The sequence below is a fragment of the Ovis canadensis genome, chromosome 7, assembly GCF_042477335.2.
Source record: "Ovis canadensis isolate MfBH-ARS-UI-01 breed Bighorn chromosome 7, ARS-UI_OviCan_v2, whole genome shotgun sequence".
Classification (NCBI taxonomy): Eukaryota; Metazoa; Chordata; class Mammalia; order Artiodactyla; family Bovidae; genus Ovis; species Ovis canadensis.
Window position 1 is genome coordinate 111,535,838 of NC_091251.1, and position 18,722 is coordinate 111,554,559.

Sequence of the window (18,722 nt, forward strand, 5' to 3'; positions counted from 1 at the left end):
TACATGCCGACTTCTCAGAATGTAAACAGCACTCACAAACATGCATTATTGTTACTTATCACCGTTACTTTGGGCATCCGGTGCGAAGACGCAACTCATTGGAAAAGAACCCGATGTCAGGAAAGACTGAAGGCGGGAGGAGAAGGGGATGACAGAGGATGAGATGGCTGGATGGCATCACGGACTCGAAGGACGTGAACCTGAGTGAACTCCGGGAGTTGGTGATGGACAGGGAGGCCTGGCGTGCTGCAGTCCATGGGGTCGCAAAGAGACGAACACGACTGAGAGACTCAACTGAACTGCTCCCTACTCCCAAATGTTCCTGAAGCCCCCCAGCTCACACCCAGGCCCACCAGAACCAGGCTGATCAGCATGACACAGACCGAGTCAAGTCTTCACCTTGACTGTGCAAAAAAAACACAATACCTTTCATAAGCATTTATTATACACCAGCTAAACTAGATGTTCAGCAGAGAGAACGTAGAGTAACTTCACATTCTTTTGGCAAATTAGGAAGCCCCGTTCCACTTGCTGGAATTTCTCACCCAACTAATGCTCTTCAGACACTAGAATTAAAAAATAAATCTGGCCATTTTTAAGGGAGTTCAGTTCAGGTCAGTCGCTCAGGCGTGTCCGACTCTTTGCAACCCCATGGACTATAGCACTCCAGGCCTCCCTGTCCATCACCAACTCCCAGAGTTTACACAAACTCATGTCCATCAAGTCAGTGATGCCATCCAGCCATCTCATCCTCTGTCTCCTCCCACCTTTCTTTCCCAGCATCAGACTCTTTTCCAGTGAGTGAGCTCTTCCCATCAGGTGGCCAAAGGATTGGAGTTTCAGCTTCAGCATCAGTCCTTCCAATGAATATTTAGGACTGATTTCATTTAGGATGGACTGGATGGATCTCCTTGCAGTGCAAGGGACTCTCAAGAGTCTTCTCCAACATCACAGTTCAAAAGCATCAATTCTTCTGTGCTCAGCTTTCTTTATAGTCCAACTCTCACATCCATACATGACCACTAGAAAACCCATAGCTTTGACTCGGTGCACCTTTGTTGGCAAAGTAATGTCTCTGCTTTTTAATATGCCGTCTAGGTTCATAACATTGTATGGGAGGCAGCGATCAAGACCATTCCCAAGAAAAAGAAACACAAAAAGGCAAAATAGTTGTCTGAGGAGGCCTTACAAATAGTTGAGAAAAGAAAGGAAGCTAAACGCAAAGGAGAAAAGGAAAGATTTTGAAAAGACTCGTCCTGCAATAATTACGTATCTGCCTACTACTTTCTTTAAAAAAACAAAAGGTAAATACAGTCCAACCTGCCTCCTGATCTCACTGCCACCATCGCAAACAGTGATTATCCTTCTAAGTCTACAATCCTAAGAACCTGTTCCACCACTTGTAGCTTTGAGACCTTAGGCGAATTATTTAACCTCTTTGTGCCTAAATTTTCTTGGGACTCAGACAACCACGTTAATTAACAGTGTGGCTACATTTACAACGCAAAACCAGCAATGATCAACTTAAGGTTTAGTGTACAGGTCTGAGGCAAGCTCTTTTGTTCGCTGAGATACTTTTTGTTTCTCCCTAACTCCAGGGAAGATCCCCTGCAGGAGGGCATGGCAACCCACTCCGGTTTTCTTGCCTGGAGAATCCCATGGACAGAGGAGCCTGGCGGGCTGCCGTCCAGGGGGTCGCAAAGAGTCGGACGCGACTGAAGCGACTTAGCACTGCACAGCTCCTGGCTCTGTTCCAGAGCTGGGTTTGCTGGCTACGCGAGGCTCTCTTCTGTGGATATAAATTCGTTGAAGAACACAACTAAGGCCCTGCTGGAAATCCTTACACCAACAACACAAGCCCAGAGCCAAGTGTTCAGTTCCAACAGACAGACTTGAAGCCAGGGCCCTGGATCAGACTGGCAGAGATGGACGGAAGACGCCGCGAAGACGGAGGCTAGGACACGGGGCCGGGAGTGAGGAACGGCCACCCACCATGGGCTGCACGCACAGAGCAATAGCCCAACCCAGGGGGTTTTGTCTCTGCAAGAAGAAATCTTCAGATACCCACATAGGATAATGAAGCTTAAAGGATGCCTTTCAAACTCGGAGACAGTCCACAGTGAACACCCAAAAGGGGAAACCAAGGGATGTGGCTGTCCAGAAGGTTGGTGCAGGAGGAGCTGAGAGGGTCCCGGGTTGGCCAAGCCAGGGACAGTCAGGGGTGCTCCACAGATGGCCCACCTGCAAACAGGCACACTAAAGGCTTGCTCAAGTGGCTTAGATTGTGTGTGAGACGGGAATCTGGGAGGCTGGAGCCTCCTGCCACTGCCGTCCAGTTTCGGGAACGGACGGTGCTGAAGAGATGAAGCAGCTCCATTTCAGGTGACTGGTCCATTTTTCTGAAGGATGCAAAGAATTCTCTCATAAGCTCTGCTCACTGGCTTCTGTTGAGCTAGGTTTTAGAGTTCTGTCAGTAATACTGAGGAGCCCCAGGTGGCACAGTGGTAAAGAATCCACCTGCCAATCGTGGGTTCAATCCCTGGGTTGGGAAGATCCACCGGAGAAGGAAACTGCAACCCACTCCAGTATGTTTGCCTGGAAAATCCCATGGGCAGAGGAACCTGGCGGGCTACAGTCCGTGCAGTCGCAAAGAGTTAGACATGACTGAGTGGTGAGCACGGCTTGTGCACGATGGGCACGATGAAGTTGTCTGTAAATAGTCCAGCGCTCTCTCCTCCGAGTGCACAATTATACAGTATTTTCCCCACTTTGTTAAGTCAGGTGGGAGCTAGATTTGGCCAGTAATGCGTGAGTGGGTGTGACGCCTGTCCCTCCTGGACAGCTTTAGGAGCCAGCAAGAGCTTCGCTCTTCCCCCTTCTTCTCAGTCCTGGTGATGGGGCGTGTTCCCTCACCTCTATCCGGGGGTGAGGATAAGGATGACTGAGACCGGAGTCTCCCAGCCAAGCTCAGTAGATACACAGGATGAGCAAGAAATAGTATATTCATTGTTTTATGCCCCTTAGTCTGGGGGCTTATCTTAGTTTGGGGGCATCGGTTACCCCATCACCTAGTCTGCCCTCAGGGACACAAGCGTGTCACTTAGTCACCAGACCATGCTGTTGCTGCTGTTGTGTTCAGTCACTAAGCCACGTCCGGCCCTTTGCGATCCACGTACCGCAGCACGCCAGGCCTCCCTGTCCTCACTATCTCCCAGAGTTCACCCAAGTTCAGGTCCATTGAGGCGGTGATGCCATCCGACCATCCCATCCTCTGCCATCCCCTTCTCCTCCTGCCTTCACTCTTTCCCAGAATCGGGATCTTTTCCAGTGAGTTGTCTCTTTGCATTAAGTGGCCAAGGTACTGGGGCTTCCGCTTTATTACCAGATCATGACCTTCTACTGAACTGGCAACTGGCTGTATTTCCAGAGGGTTTGCAGTACTAGGAATCCAGTAGTTTATTACAGATGTAGACACAGTTTTTAATTATGAGAAACCAAACTCCTTTCCAAAAGTGCAATCCCTGGTCTGGGAACTCAAATCCCACAAGCTGCACAGTGGGGCCAAAATATAAGCAGCTCTCAGAAAATCCCCTACACTCTCCAGTTCTGCTCCTGAGACCCTAGTGAACACGTCCCAGGCGCAAGGCTGGACATTAAAACATGCGCCAAATGTGCCATCCACCAGTAGAGGAGAAGGCAACAGTGTTAACAGACCCCGGTTTCTGAAGCGGAAGAGTCCCGGAGAGCACTCTTGATTGACACATGCAAGTACCCGCCCTGATGTCAGGCAGGAAAGGCCATACAGGAGCTTCTCCGTCAGGTCTCTCTCTCTGCTGAATCCAGAGTTTTAAAAGCCAGTTCCTGGAATATCACTATGGGTTGACACCCCCAAAATCATGTTCACTATTGCTCATGACTCCAAAGTCGTATTTCAATTCATCATTTTATTCACAACAGGAATGGAGACAAACCTTGTAGTGCTCTCCTACACGGGAAGAGTCCACAAGGTTCTCCTCCGGCAAATGGATCAGAACATACGTCTCATACAATTGCAGCGTCATCCTGCAGCGTCATCCTTGCTAAGCTGTGACCAAAAAAATCTTCCCATTTCTGAAGAAGAGACCCCAGAGACACAGATTCTGCCGATATGAAGCCACTGACTCAATCATTTGGGGTCAGATTTACTATTTCAGCCATCATTATCTATTTCACTTATAAATCGGTATCAATCTAGTCATTTTAGTGATTCAAACAACTATGTGTGGGCTGTGTGCTCAGGCGCTCAGTCGTGTCCAATGCTTTGCGACCCCACGGACTATAGCCCGCCGGGCTCCTCTGTCCATGGGATTCTCTAGGCAAGAATGCTGGAGCGGGTTGCCATGCCCTCCTCCAGGGGATCTTCCCAACCCAGGGATCAAGCCCAGGGTCTCCCTCACTGCACGCAGATTCTTTACCAGTTGAGCCACCAGGGAAGCCCCTAAATAATTATACCAGGATCTAATATCTTCAGCTCAGTTCAGTTCAGTTCAGTCGCTCAGTCGTGTCTCACTCTTTGCGACCCCATGAATTGCAGCAAGCCAGGCCTCCCTGTCCATCATCAACTCCCGGAGTTCACTCAGACTCACGTCCATCAAGTCAGTGAAGCCATCCAGCCATCTCACCCTCTGTCGTCCCCTTCTCCTCCTGCCCCCAATCCCTCCCAGCATCAGAGTCTTTTCCAATGAGTCAGCTCTTCTCATGAGGTGTCCAAAGTACTGGAGCTTCAGCTTTAGCATCATTCCTTCCAAAGAACACCCAGGGCTGATCTCCTTCAGAATGGACTGGTTGGATCTCCTTGCAGTCCGTTGTTAAAATGACCAGATCAGAGTCACAGGTGACTGAGTCAATAAAATGCCTGGAAATAAAGACGAGGGGAAATGTACAGCCAACCCACTGGATGTTAAGGCCAAAGAAACTGCTAACCACCCGTATCCGCGCCTTGCGCATTACAGTTAATATCTAAATTCTGACTTCCCAAGGCGCCCAGGGGCCGATCTCTAGGAACTTTGATGTGCGTGTTGCAGAACCACTCGGATGAAACAGTCAATTAAATTATTAATGAAAGAACTATACAAATAAAACATCGTGCTCTTTTATGTAGTGAGAATTATCATTGTAAGCAATGCAAATTGAATAATAAGAATCATCAGGGCAGTTTGGTGATAAGCTAACAATTTCTGGCAATCAGACCAAACATCTCTGCTCAAGCTGCTTAATAAAATAAATAGCAGGTTGTTGCCATTTTTGTTCAGTTAAGCAACACACATCCAGAGGTTACTTACGGTGCCCTGGGTAAAAGAATTGAAAAAGAAGTGGAGACGGAATGGTATTAAAGAGGAATGCCTCTCGACTTCCCTGGTGGGCCTGTGGCTGAGAATCCACCTTCCAAGGCAGGGGACACGGTTTCGACCCCTGGCCGGGGAACTAAGACCCCACAGGCTGAGGGGCAACTAAGCCCACGCTGCGACTGTTAAACCCTCGCGCTCCAGAGTCAGAGCACCGCACTGAAGACCCAGTGAAGCCAAATGAGTAAATATATTTCTAGAAAAACAGTGAAATGCTCATCAGATGTTTCAAAAACAAAAAAAGGGAACCACTTACAACGGGGGTGATTTAGATATCTTCCTAAGAAATCAATGAATCCTATAAACCATCCCAGAATCAAATGATATCACTGGTTTATTTATACACACATTGCACAGATGTATTTACACAAATGCATTAAAGGAATATACATATATATCCCAAAAACAGATTCTTAGGATGTTTCAGGTATTTTCACGTGAGGGATAAAGTTTAGTGCCATACAAATAATAGGCCGTCACTATATAGAAGAATTTATCAAGTACCTAACTTCCTATCATATGGGCACACACCACTCTGCAAAAAAAAAAAAAAAGCACAGCATCTCCTTATTTACCTTAGAGGACCCAGTGGAACTCTCTATAAAGCATGCAGTCCTCACCCAGAGCTTAGCATTGCCCAAGGTTCTTTCAGTTCACCCAAGACTGAGTCAGAGGAGAAGCTGTCCATTCACAGATCCAACTAACCCCAGAGAAAAGCTATTAAATTCTAATTGGCAAGTAATTTAGACCTTCCAGTAGCTACTGCAACCCATTCCCTGCCTCGTTTTGTGCACCTGGAAAAATATGCTTTCTCTCTGGGGTAATGACAGCCTCTGGTATTCAAGGGAGAAAGGTCAAAGACAGTGAGGCCTCCGCAGCTCCCAGCAAGAAGAGAGACACGCGAAAAAGGGGACTGGACTGACTTGCCGTAAGAGGTGTTCATTTCACAAGCCCACCTTCTGCTGGCGTCTGAGTGTCGGTTAAAAGTCCAGCCACTGAGAGGCAGGGCTGGGCTTGTCCTGCCCTTTGCAGAGCGCCTTCCCTTCCTTCACCGTGAGCCGCCATGTTAACAAGGGCAACTCGGATGCCATTCTCTTTCAAAGGGTATCAGCTTCAAAACAGATCTCCTCTCAGACTCTGGGAGATGGCCCTGCTCTGAGCTGCAATTATTCCTTTGAACCTAACTCTCTCCTATTAAACCAAAAACCTCTCACCTGAGTTACGTGGCTTTCACTGATGGAGATATGGTTTAGTTGCTAAGTCCTGTCCGACTCTTGCGACCCCATGGACTGTAGCCCGCCAGGCTCCTCTGTCCATGGGATTCTCCAGGCAAGAGTGCTGGAGTGGGTTGCCATTCCCTTCTCCAGGAGATCTTCCTGACCCAGGAATCAAACCCAGGCCTCCTGCGTTGCAGGCAGCTTTGAGATGAGCACAAGTCTGAGTTTGAGCTCAGACGACTCCGTCCCTGGTCAACACCCAAATATCCATTCGGGGAGTTCACACACATATACCAGAGAGAGAGTGAAATAAACGTGGACACGTAAATGTCCACTGTGGGGAAAGAGCACAACACGGCACATTTTGCCAGGAAGTAACAGCCCACCCTCTGCCTTTGCAGGGGCAATGCCGTCTGCCAGGTCTCCACAAGGAGACAAAGGTGGGACTGTGTATTCTTTAGTTTTTAACTTTCACCATTTTTTGGCCACACCGCACAGCATGCAAGATCTTCCTTCCCCAACCAGGGAATGAAATGCTCCCAGCAGTGGAAGCGTGGAGTCCCGACCACTGGACACCAGGCAAGTTCCAGTCTGTGTCACTCTTAAGCCAGAGTGCTGTGGACAGACGCCTAATTATCGTTGCAGAGGCCTTTATTTTCTCCTCCGTGAATGACAGAGAAGTCTTAATTGCTGCTACGTCTCTAACACTTGCCCACCTCCTGTTTAATAAGGAGGATAAGCCAGAGGCTGCGCATCTCCAGAAAAAGCAGAGGAGCGAGAAAGGAGGAGAAGGAGGTGAGGAGGGACCCAGGGGGACGGGACGGGAGAAACCGAGGCAAGGAGGCGCCCAGGTCGATTCTGCACCACGAGAAGATTCCAAAAGTGGTTTCAGGAGAGGCGTAGGTGGCCAACTTTTTACTTTTCCTAGTAAAGCGTACTGAAGGCACTCTCTTGCGCTTCTTTTTCTCTTTGCCTTGGACTGGGGAAAAGCTCATCTTTGAACTCTTATTTGTCCGTATCTGTCTATCGCCCCCACCACACCGCATCAGAGTCCACCCCGGAGGACCCCTGGTGTTCGGGGACCACAGAAATAGACAGACTGGACCCCAAATCCAAGAATTATTACCGACTTCCTCACCTCACTTGAGAACCGTTCACATTTCCTTCTCTCCCTTCCAAGAATTCCTGTGAAACACCTTTTCTAAGGTGATAGAACTATATGCCCAACTCAAAAGAAGAAAAATCAACACATTTTACAATGGATTCCTTTCAACCCTTGATAAGGAAGGGGGATGTGTGCTTCTAACGGAAATGAATTCTAAGAAAAGGATGCCTTCACGCTTTCAGCCTAGGGGCCCGACCTGCAGTGGCCAAGAACACAGGTGTGAAGGACGCGAACACCTCCTTTTGCAGGCAGACAGACAGAAGGAGCAAGGGCCAAAGGGCTCCATCCATTCTTCTTGACGTGAACCTACTCTTCCCCCGGCCAAGATCGCGGTTCTGAAGGCAACCAACGGGCAGAGTCTGGACCCAAACCTGGGCGTTCCACAACCGCTAAAGATGTAGACCAGCCTAATCTCTGATTCTTGCAAACAAGGACCGTATATGTTAAAGTTGCCCGCTCAGGGCCTTTGGGTAAAAGTCCTGCTCAACCCTTGAGACTAGAGTTCTGTATTTGGCCTCTCCCTTCTTGGCAAACAGATTGCCAGAGACCTTCAGCCTCAAGAACTGTTTGGTGGGACTTCCCTGGTGGTACAGGGGATAAGAATCTGTCTTCCAATGCAGGGACACAGGTTCGATCCCGGGTTAGGGAAGATTCCACACGCCGTGTGGCAACGAAGCCCGTGCACCACAACTGCCGAAGCTCTTGGCACCTAGAGCCTGTGCTCCGCAGCAGGAGAAGCCAGCGCGGAGAGCGGCCCCCGCGCCGCGGCCAGGGAGCGGCCCGCGCGCCGCGGCCAGGGAGCGGCCCCCGCGCCGCGGCCAGGGAGGGGCCCCCGCGCCGCGGCCAGGGAGCGGCCCCCGCGCCGCGGCCAGGACTCGCAGCAACCTACGTCGATAAGTGATTTTTTAAAACAGCATTGTTTGTTGAGTGAATGGATGAGCTCTCATACTGGCCCTGCTATCTTGCAGTACAGAGAAACAAATGACTTAGAAATCTGTCCAATTCATCCTCATTAACGAATGGATTTTAATCTCATTACCAGTTATCAGTCAAAACCATAATTCTTGAGTCAGAACAATTATCGTCATTTAAGAGCTATCATAAAATGCGTGTTTACTGTCTGCCAAGCACTGCGCCAAATATTTAACTTTCATTTATTTATTTGTTTTTAACCGCAGTGTAGTTGCCACACAACACTACGTTAGTTTCAGGGAATAGTCTTCCAACAACAGAATACACTGTGAAAGGATCACCAGGACAAGTCCAGTAACCCTTCGTCACCATGCAAATTACTCCAGTATTACCAACCCTATTCCTTGTACTGTGTATGACATTCCCATGATTTTATTGCCAGAAGCCTTCCTCTCTTAATCCCCTTCCCTTATTTCACCCAACCATCCTTCCCCTGTGCCAAATATTTTGTGAGTTATTTTATTTAATTCCCACTCCAACTCTACAAGGTAAATATCACTATCCCCATTTTACAGATGAGCAAATGCAAGCTCAGATACTTCCCATTATCTTCTAGGAATCCACAGCTCAGAAATCTATACCCGAAGTCATTCAGCTGGAAAGAGGCAGGACAGGAGTCTGAAATTCTGGCCCATATTCTTGTCCCTAACATCCCCCTGGGGCCCTTGGGTCCCTTCACCAAAAGTACCCCGACCAGACGCCATACTTTCACAGGACATTCACTTTGACGGCACTGCTGAAAGCCCCGGCCAGCCCCTCTTCCCTAGAAGCCCGAGGCGTTCTCCCTGCCTTCTGAAGTCCTGCTCAGGCTTCCCGCCCACTCTCAGGAGTCCTAACGTCAGCCCTCGGGCCTCGGTCCCACGGCCGCCATTCTGTCCAATCAGACCAGGCCGTTTCTCTGAGGATGGTCAGCGCCATTCCAGCAGGCTTTACAAGGGACCAGAACCCTGATCTTGCTGTAAATGAAGTGCGTCCTCCAAAGTTCACAAATCTCTCTCATCAGCTTTGGTTCCTGATGACAATGAGACAAACAGCAGTGGGGAAGCGGTTCCCTCCGCATCCTGCCACCGAAGTCCCGCTGTGGGGCCCTCCTGGGAGGCTTCTGCGGCCCCTCGGTTTATAAACAGAACACAAACTCTTACCTTCCTCGCAAAAATGAGTGTGACGACCAAGTGACACGGTAAAAATATTTTGAAAAAGCAATTAATGCCTTCCACAACAGAGGTCTTCATATCATTCCTTTTCCAAAGGTTCTGGCAAATTCTAATGGGCATTTATTTACAAGGCCAAAGCACAGATTCAGAAACTCTCTCAGTCACCTGTACGAGGATTTAATGAAACGTTTCCGGGAAACACCTCAGAGCCACTACCAAGACTGCTAAGTGGGCAGCCACAGGAAAACTCCCCAGTAGGTGGATGAATCAGTCCTTGGGAGAGTTTTCTGTTTGGTTTATTAACATTCGGGCCCCATTTACGACTCAAGCATCACTTCCCCTGACATTAAAGGAACTGGGAACTGAGATTAATTGCCCAGTTTTTAATTACAGCTGGCCTCTTGGCCCCCCGTGTTGTAAGTACCCTGTCTCTCGGGGCACTTTGACAACAAGTGATCCGTCGTTGGCTATTAGGAAAGAGCTTTGGTGTCTGCGCAGTTTATGATTATAAAATAAAGGGTTCTAGCCTTCTAAGAATTTAACACACTTGGCGTGGCCCACAAATGCCACAAATACTGAGACCATCACAGGAAAACACACTGAACTGGGTTTCTCGACTGTCTGCACACCCTCTAACCCGTCGCGCTGTCTCTGCATCTTCTGCCCTCAGACGCCATGCTGAACGTGGATTTCTCTTTTCCTTTCTGGAGTCTCTTATTTTCTCCATTGTATTCATTTGGAAGGAAAAAAAAAATCTCATAAATGTCATTTCCTATTCCAAGCAATTTGCTATAGGCAACTACACCATTACTTTGTACAAATAAATTTACATAAATCATTATTAGAATGTTTTATCTTAGCAACATTATTTGCTTCCCAGAGCACAAATTAAATGCATGCTTAAAGCAGAATATTTTAAAGTTACTCCTATACTGTTTATGAGACGGGATTAGAAATGTCCATCTAATTCCTCTTTCATAATGGAATTCCTTTAGTTTTCTCTGGACAGTTAGAAGCCACATGTATAACTGTCGGGGGGGGGGGTGGGGGGGGTGGGGGGGGTGGGGGGTGGGGGGGGTGGGGGGTGGGGGGGGCGGAGGCGCACGCTGTTTCTGGAAGCCAGCAATGCAATGGATGGTTCTGATACAGTCGGTCCACTTTTCAGAGTCTGTTCCCTTTGATTCCACAGGGTCGGTTTTCAACAATCAGTGATTCGGAATGCCAGGAGTCAAGGAAATGAAAACCGTCTCCTGATTAGATGGGTTTTTATCTGATATTATTCTGCAAGCACACTGGTCTTCAGCTGTGGTTTGACTTTTTCTTTTTTCTAATAAACAAATTTGTAAATGAACTTGCTGAGAATGGCGCTGGGTTTGTGCTCGCTGTTTGCGTTGGGAAGATGCCTGTTTGGATCAACCGCACCACACATGGCCAGTCTTCACTGGCTCAACTTCTACTCCACCCAAGATTTCAAAATAAAATCTTTTTTAGATAAAGGCAGTGCCCATTTTGAAAACAAGCTGCAGTTGTCAACATCGGGGAAGAGAGTGAAGAGGGACCGACCGACAGAAGCGGAATTCACCAGCCCTGGCCCCGCCATCTGCTGGTTCTAGAGAAGTCCTTCGCGACTTCATGGCTCACCTCCTCATCCGGGTCCTAAAGGACTGGGCTCACCGCTCAGGGCGGTAACCTTCTCCCAGCGTGTGGCCTCGAAAGCCAGTGTCGGGGAAGTGGGGCCCCACATGGTTGAGGACACGACCCTCGTGAAGGATGAGTGAGGCAGTCACGTGGAATTTGCTTAACAGCAAGACAGACCGGGGTGCAGAGCAAAGCGGCGCGACTCGCTAGCTGTGATGACGCGGAATTTAAACCTTCCTGTGCCTGTTACCTCATCTTAAAATGAGATTACTTGCACCTACTTCACAAGTTTGTTTGGGCTATTAAATGAAACCAGGAAGGCAAAAGCGCAGAATAGCGTGACTCTTAGAAGAGGCTCAGTAAACAGTAGCTGACATTAATCTCCAAGGAGGACCAGTGGGGTGCAGCTGGCGTGGTCATATCTATGTACTGTCCACACCAGCATATTTCCGGGTGTGAAAGGGACGGCTGTATCATAATGCGCTGGGTCAGTGGCAAACGCTATGACACCCTCAGGCACGCTGGCGCGTGTGTGACTATTCCAACTCCAGTCCTCCGCCATTCAAACCGGGTGAAGAAGTAAGGTAGCAATTACAGCCTACATATTTTACAACGTGCGATACCTTTTACAGCTCTTTCATAAACTGTTTTATTTGAGCCTTTCATAAACGGTGTGAAAAAGTATAGGCCTTAGTTAATTAGCCTTTAATGAAGAGCAGACAAAAGACAGATAAAGTTTGAGCTTTCCCGCAGTGACCCGGTGTTGCAGGGGCAGGAAGGACCCTCAGCATCCTTCTTGCTCCTCCCTCCTTCCCAGTCTCCTAGCAACGAGAATCACGTGACTAGTTCTGGCCAATGGACTATCAATGTGGAGCTGGTCTGAGTCACTCCCGGTCTAAGCCACCTAAGAATGGGTGTGTGTTCTCAACTCTTTTTTCACATATCACAGCAACGAGGAAGCAACATTTTGAGACGTAGGTGTCACAAGATGGGGGAGACAGGAAACCTCAGAAGCTGGAGGCAGCAAAGCCACATTGGTGCAGTCCAACGCTGGCTGAGTGAGAAACGAACCTCTTATTGCAGGAAGCCCCAAAATTGGGGGTGTGCTCTTTACCCTGGTGTGTGACATAGCCTACCTTGGCTCAACAGGTTAGCAGGACTAGAACCCACATCTCCAGCTTTCACCAGTTTTCACTCAACAGTATCATAAAACCCCACCAGACTGGGAGAATGTTGCCAAGATTAAATGCCACAGCTTCCTCATGGCAAATCTTCAATGCTTACTCAATTTAAAACAAAATGTTTATCTGGTCTAAAATAAATTAGTTCATACTCGGTGCCAAGTGAAAAAAGTTTCAAAATGCAGGGTATATTTTAATTTGGTGTTTATTTGTTCCAACATCTATATTAACCGAAGAAGTCTGGACACCTCATTTTAAAGATAACCCTAATAATTAGGTTGTTGAAATGAAACAGCCTTGGTGTCACATCTAGGTTTAACTGAAAGGTAAACAGATGAACAGAAAGATCCAACAGAGGATGACCGACTCTCTACCTCAGTCTAGAAGACTCCTCTCTTCCTCTCTAGCTTATTCAAATCCTACTCAACCTTCCATCCTGTGTTCTCTTCTTCCTTTAGGTTTCTTTGGTGAGGACCATTTTTAAGGCCTTTATTGCATCTGTTACAACACTGTACTTTATGCTTTGGTTTTCGGCTGCAAGGCATGCGGGATCTAGTTCCCTGACCAGGGATCAAACTCTGCATTGGAGGGTAAAGTCTTAACCACTGGACCACCAGGAAAGCCCTCGTATTTTCTTTATGAAGGAAAAAGGCCTACACCTCAAATTTTGTAAACAATGGTTATGCAACTGCCTAGTCCAGAGAATGGCAATTTTTTTCTGTAACAGGTCAGAAAGTGAATTCTTTATGGTTTCTGACCCACCTATTCAACTCTGCCCTTGTAATAGAAAAGATAATATGGAAATGAATAGGCATGACTACGTCCTGAAATCAGACTGATTATATTATTTGCAGCCAAAGATGGAGAAGCTCATCTTAGAAATATCAAGAACCTCAGATATGCAGCTGACACCATGCTTATGGCAGAAAGTGAAGAGGAACTAAAGAGCCTCTTGATGAAAGTGAAAGAGGAGAGTGAAAAAGTTGGCTTAAAAATCAACATTCAGAACACTAAGATCATGGCATCCGGTCCCATCACTTCATGGCAAATAGATGGGGAAGCAATGGAAACAGTGTCAGACTTTATTTTGGGGGGCTCCAAAATCACTGCAGATGATGACTGCAGCCATGAAATTCAAAGACGCTTGCTCCTTGGAAGAAAAGCTATGACCAACCTAGACAGCATATTAAAAGGCAGAAACATTACTTTGCCAACCAAGGTCCATCTAGTCAAGGCTATGGTTTTTCCAGTGGTCATGTATGGATGTGAGAGTTGGACTATAAAGAAAGCTGAACGGCAAAGAACTGATGCTTTTGAGCTGTGGTGTTGGAGAAGACTCTTGAGAGTCCCTTGGACTGCAAGGAGATCCAACCACTCCAACCTAGAGATCAGTCCTGGGTGTTCATTGGAAGGACTGACGTTGAAGCTGAAACTCCAATATTTTGGCCACCTGTTGTGAAGAACTGACTCATTAGAAAAGACTCTTATGCTGGGAAAGATTGAAGGTGGGAGGAGAAGGGGACGACAGAGGATGAGATGGCTGGATGGCATCACCAACTCCATGGACATGAGTTTGAGCAAGCTCTGGGAGTTGGTGATGGACAGGGAGGCCTGGCGTGCTACAGTCCATGGGGTTGCAAAGAGTCGGACACGACTGAGCGACTGAGCTGAACTCACTGTGTTCCAGTAAAGCTGAATTTGTATGTGTGCCTAATCGTTCAGTCGTGACTCTTTGCAGCTCCATAGACTGCAGCCCGCCAGGCTCCTCTGTCCATGGGATTCTCCAGGCAATGATACTGGAGTGGGTTGCCATTCCCTTCTCCAGAGGATCTTCCTGACTCAGGGATCAAACCCATGTCTTCTGCGTTGGCAGGAAAATTCTCTACCACCAGCGCCGCATGTGAAGTCCCCAAAACTTAACTGAGGGACATAGAAATCTGAACTCTATATCATTTCTATGAAGAAAAAAAAATGCTATTCTTCTTTTAATTTTTTTCAATCATCTAAAAGTGTGAAAACCATGTCGGCTTGTCCACCCCCGACAATAAGGAGTGAGCCACACCTGCCTGGCGGGCCCTCGTTGACCCACCCAGGCTTAGTAGAGGCAGGGCAACAACAGGCTAAGCAACTGCTTTCATGGGAGGAGAACAGAAATCCTGCTGTTCCGGTTTTCCTACCTCCTGGAGGCTGGGATGCAGAGCTCTGAGTCCAGGAAGGCCGGAGCTCCTGGGTCTGCCCGGGGCTTGGTCCCATGGAGCACGGTGCGGCAGGGCGAGAGTGGCCAGGCAGAGCTGCCCGGACGAGCAGCAGCCTCAGCAGCAGCTCCAGCCCTGGAAAGCGGCCGTGCTGGACCCAAAAGAGCTGAGTGCAGGTGGGGTCCGCTGGGCCATCGCAAAATGAGCCAGCCCGCTGGGCTCCCACCCCGACTGTGGCTGCAGCTTCAGTCCTGAGGCCCTCCCTGTGCTCTGGGTTTCAGAACTCTTGGTACACTCTTGGCATCAACTTACAGGCTCCTGCTTCTGCTTCCCGCCCTTCCCTTCCATTCCACTTCTCAGCTCCGAATCAGCTCCTTGGAATCACCAGGCCCTGACCTCACAGGACACTTGGCTCATCCCGGGGCCCCGTCAAGCCACGCCTGCCAGTCTGAGCGTGGAGGGGAGGGGGCAGGTGTGGACAGCAGACACTCAGTAGACAAGCAGAGGCCAGGTGTGGACAAGCCCAAAGAGGCAGAAAGCTGGCCAGGGAGCAGGTTGACCAGGGTCCCCTGCAGGCAGCTGTCAGCCAAGGCAGCTCTAACAGGGCAGGCAGGGTTCCCTGGGGGAACCTTATCGGGACAAGGCCCAGCATGGGAGCCTGGCTCTGGCTGGGTCAGAGGCTCAGGGTCCTCCAAGACCCATCTGGTCCAGGAGCCAGGCCCTCCCTGGCCGGGCTCACTCCCACCATCGCAGTCAGGCCAGGCAGATCCTCTTCCCTCCAGCGGAATGACCCCAGTGACTTGGCCCGCTGGAGGCCCTCTGTCCTCCATGAATTCTCCTCTAAGTATCTCAGTCCCAGTCCTCCTCAGAGTCTTCTCATTCCCTGAACCAGAGAACCACCCCGCACACAGCCCCAGCCAGCAGCTGAGCACCGTCTGCCATTGTCTTACCAGCGAGTCTAGGCTCTTTGGCTCAAGTGTGAGCTGCCTGAGGATATACCTTATATTTTTATACACCCTGTAGTTTTTTAGCCCCATCTGTCCCGAGCACACAAAACAGATACTTAACAATATTTATGAAACCCAATTCAAAGGTTCAGCGTGAGAAGATTACTATAATTCAGGTGAAACACAGCATTGGGTTGGCCAAAAAGTTTGTCCCTTAAGATCTGCTGGAAAAACTCAAACGAACTTCTTGGCCTATCCAATATTATGGGAAAGAAAATGATTTCGAGAAACCACATACAGAAGAAGCTAGTTTCTATACAGAAATTCCCAGTGACGCTCCTACGGCTTTGTGAGTCTACGACGCATACCGAAGTTTTAAATAAGACGCAATTGAACATTCTTATTATCTTAATGCCTATACTGACTGACCACACCGTCAGTTTGATCAGCTGCATAAACTGATCATTAAGAAGATCAGGAAGAAGACGGAGAGAATATCAATCGCTGGAAAAGCAATCAATCTGGCATTTGCATTCAAATATGGCTTTGGTATTTCATTTATTCAGTGCAGTCTCCCTGAGGTGTAAACCAGCTGGGGAATGCACAGCGTGGTTACCTGAGTCAGAATGGGTCCAGGAAACCACAGTCAGCATTGCTCCAGTCACAGAAAGGACGGAGAGGCCTCCATGATCACAAGAACGCTGGTCTTCCAGGAGATGGCGTGTCTAGCGGCTGGTGGAGAGAAGCAGAAGGAAGACAGGATTAGAGCAGAGGAGAGCGAACCCTCTCAACCACAGGGGACGTCATCTCTAGCCTACCTCTCTAAAGCACGACACACTTCAATGAAGAAGTCAATTGCAACTGCACCTCTTTATCTCTTGGAAAGTTATTGAAGCATCAAGTCTTTCATGATGGAGTATTCTTGAAACTGCCTCATGGGGCATAAAAGAACCCAGGCACTTAAAAATACATGCCACAGACACTGTGAGATCATCTTATTTTACTATAGCTGCCATTGAGACATTTGTGAGATCATTTTATTTCACTACAGCTGCCATTGAAACACTCATCTATATAAAGGAAAAACATCAGAGTGCCAGCCAGCGTTCAGGACCAGTGTTCCACCACACGAACCCAACCTTGATCCTCCGGGTAGACCAGGTGGACAGGCTGCAAAGTCAGTGGCTCTTTAGTCTGTTGTTGTCAAATAAAATTACTCTGGCTCTATTTCTGGAGAAAACTATCCCATCAAGCTAAAGCTCACATGTGGGCTGCAAGTCTGGAGGCTACGGTCAACCACTAATCTTACAGAATAGAAAAGCCGGTACATGAGATGCACGCCTGCTTAGTCGCTTCAGTCGCGTCTGACTCTTTGTGGCCCCGTGGACTGTAGCCCGCCAGGCTCCTCTGTCCATGGGGTTCTCCAGGCAAGAATACTGGAGTGGGCTGCCGTGCCCTCCTCCAGGGGATCTTCCCGACCCAGGGACTGAACCCGGGTCTCCTGCGTCTCTTGCATTGCAGGCAGATTCTTTACTGTTGAGCCATCAGGGAAGTCCAGTAGCATAATAATTTCTGGTGGAAGATTTTTTTTTTTTTTGGCCTACACCTCAAGGAAGAGACAGCAATGACCCTCTCATGAAAGAATGAGGGGGTTTCCCTGGTGGTCCAGTGGTTAAGACTCAATGCCACCAGTGCAGAGGGGCACAGGTTCCATCCTTGGTCAAGGAACCAAGATCCCACACGCCGCCTGGTGCAGCCAAAAGATAAGATTCCAAAAAGATATTTAAAAAAAAAAAAAAAGGAAAAGAAAAGGATGGTATGAGCCTACAAGCCTTAGAGTGAGAATGTTAGGAAATAAATTCAGTTGGTGGACCTCAAACAGTGGCCTGTGAAAGGGTACCATCAGTGTCGTTCTGACAGCCTGTTGGAATTGCAAATTCTTGGTCCCGCCCACAGGGCACTGTATCTGCATATTGGGAGGTGGGTCCCAGGGATCTGCTTTAACAAGCCATCCATGGCAGACACTGATACCTCTCAAATCATTCATCTACCTGTCCAAAGACACTGAGTCTGTTGTTGCAAAAGAAAATTATCCTACTCCAGAGGGACTTCCCTGGCGGTCCAGCCGCTAAGACCCGGGCTCCCAGTCCAGGGCGCCAGAGTGCAGCTGCTGGTCAGAGAGACAGATCTCCCTTCGGTAACTGAAGATCCTGCAGACCACAGTGAAGGCCCGAGGCAGCCAAGTGAGCGTTTATTTCCCTTAAAGCACTGTGCTCTAATGCACCTTAGGCTTCAATTAAGGACAAAGTACTAGGCTAGGGGTTAGGGAAGGAGGAGGGGTCAGAGACGATGAGGAAATCCCTGCCTTGGAGAAATGCACTGTCTTCTGTGGGAGATGAGACAGGTATTTGTTACTGTTTAGTCACTAAGTTGTGTCCAACTGTCTTGTAACCCCATGGACTGTGACCCCGCAGGCTCCTCAGTCCATGTCGGAAGATCCCCTGGAGGAGGAAATGGCAACCCACTCCAGCTTCTTGCCTGGAGAATCCCATGGACAGAGCAGCCTGCTGGGCTACAGTCCACAGGGTCACAAAGAGTCAGACACGACTCAGTGACTAAACAACAGCAACAACTGGACCAAAGACAGAGATGCAGGCGACTCAGATAGAGCTCAGCTGCACTGCCCCTCGGACGGACAATCAGATGCTCGCCAAGGAGACCTCTGGGGTGGGGAAGTGGGTAAGGAAAAGTGTCGAGACAGTAATAGGGGTCTTGAGATCGAGACAGGATTTTTACAGAAGGAAACAGGCAAAAGCTGAAGCAAAAGCCCAGAGAGTTGTTCAGATGCTCGGAGGAGCCAGGTCGGACC

At 48.7% G+C, this 18,722-nt stretch overlaps 1 protein-coding gene across 16 annotated transcripts in view; it reads right to left on the bottom strand.

The window, feature by feature from the left end:
* Positions 1 to 18,722, bottom strand: part of FOXN3 (forkhead box N3) — a 446,930-nt gene that overhangs the window by 304,244 nt on the left and 123,964 nt on the right. For all 16 annotated transcript variants that reach the window (XM_069597307.1, XM_069597297.1, XM_069597300.1 and 13 more), the window contains one exon: positions 16,470 to 16,585. The gene's annotated coding sequence lies outside the window, so the exon portion shown is untranslated. The remainder of the gene's footprint in view (positions 1 to 16,469; positions 16,586 to 18,722) is intronic.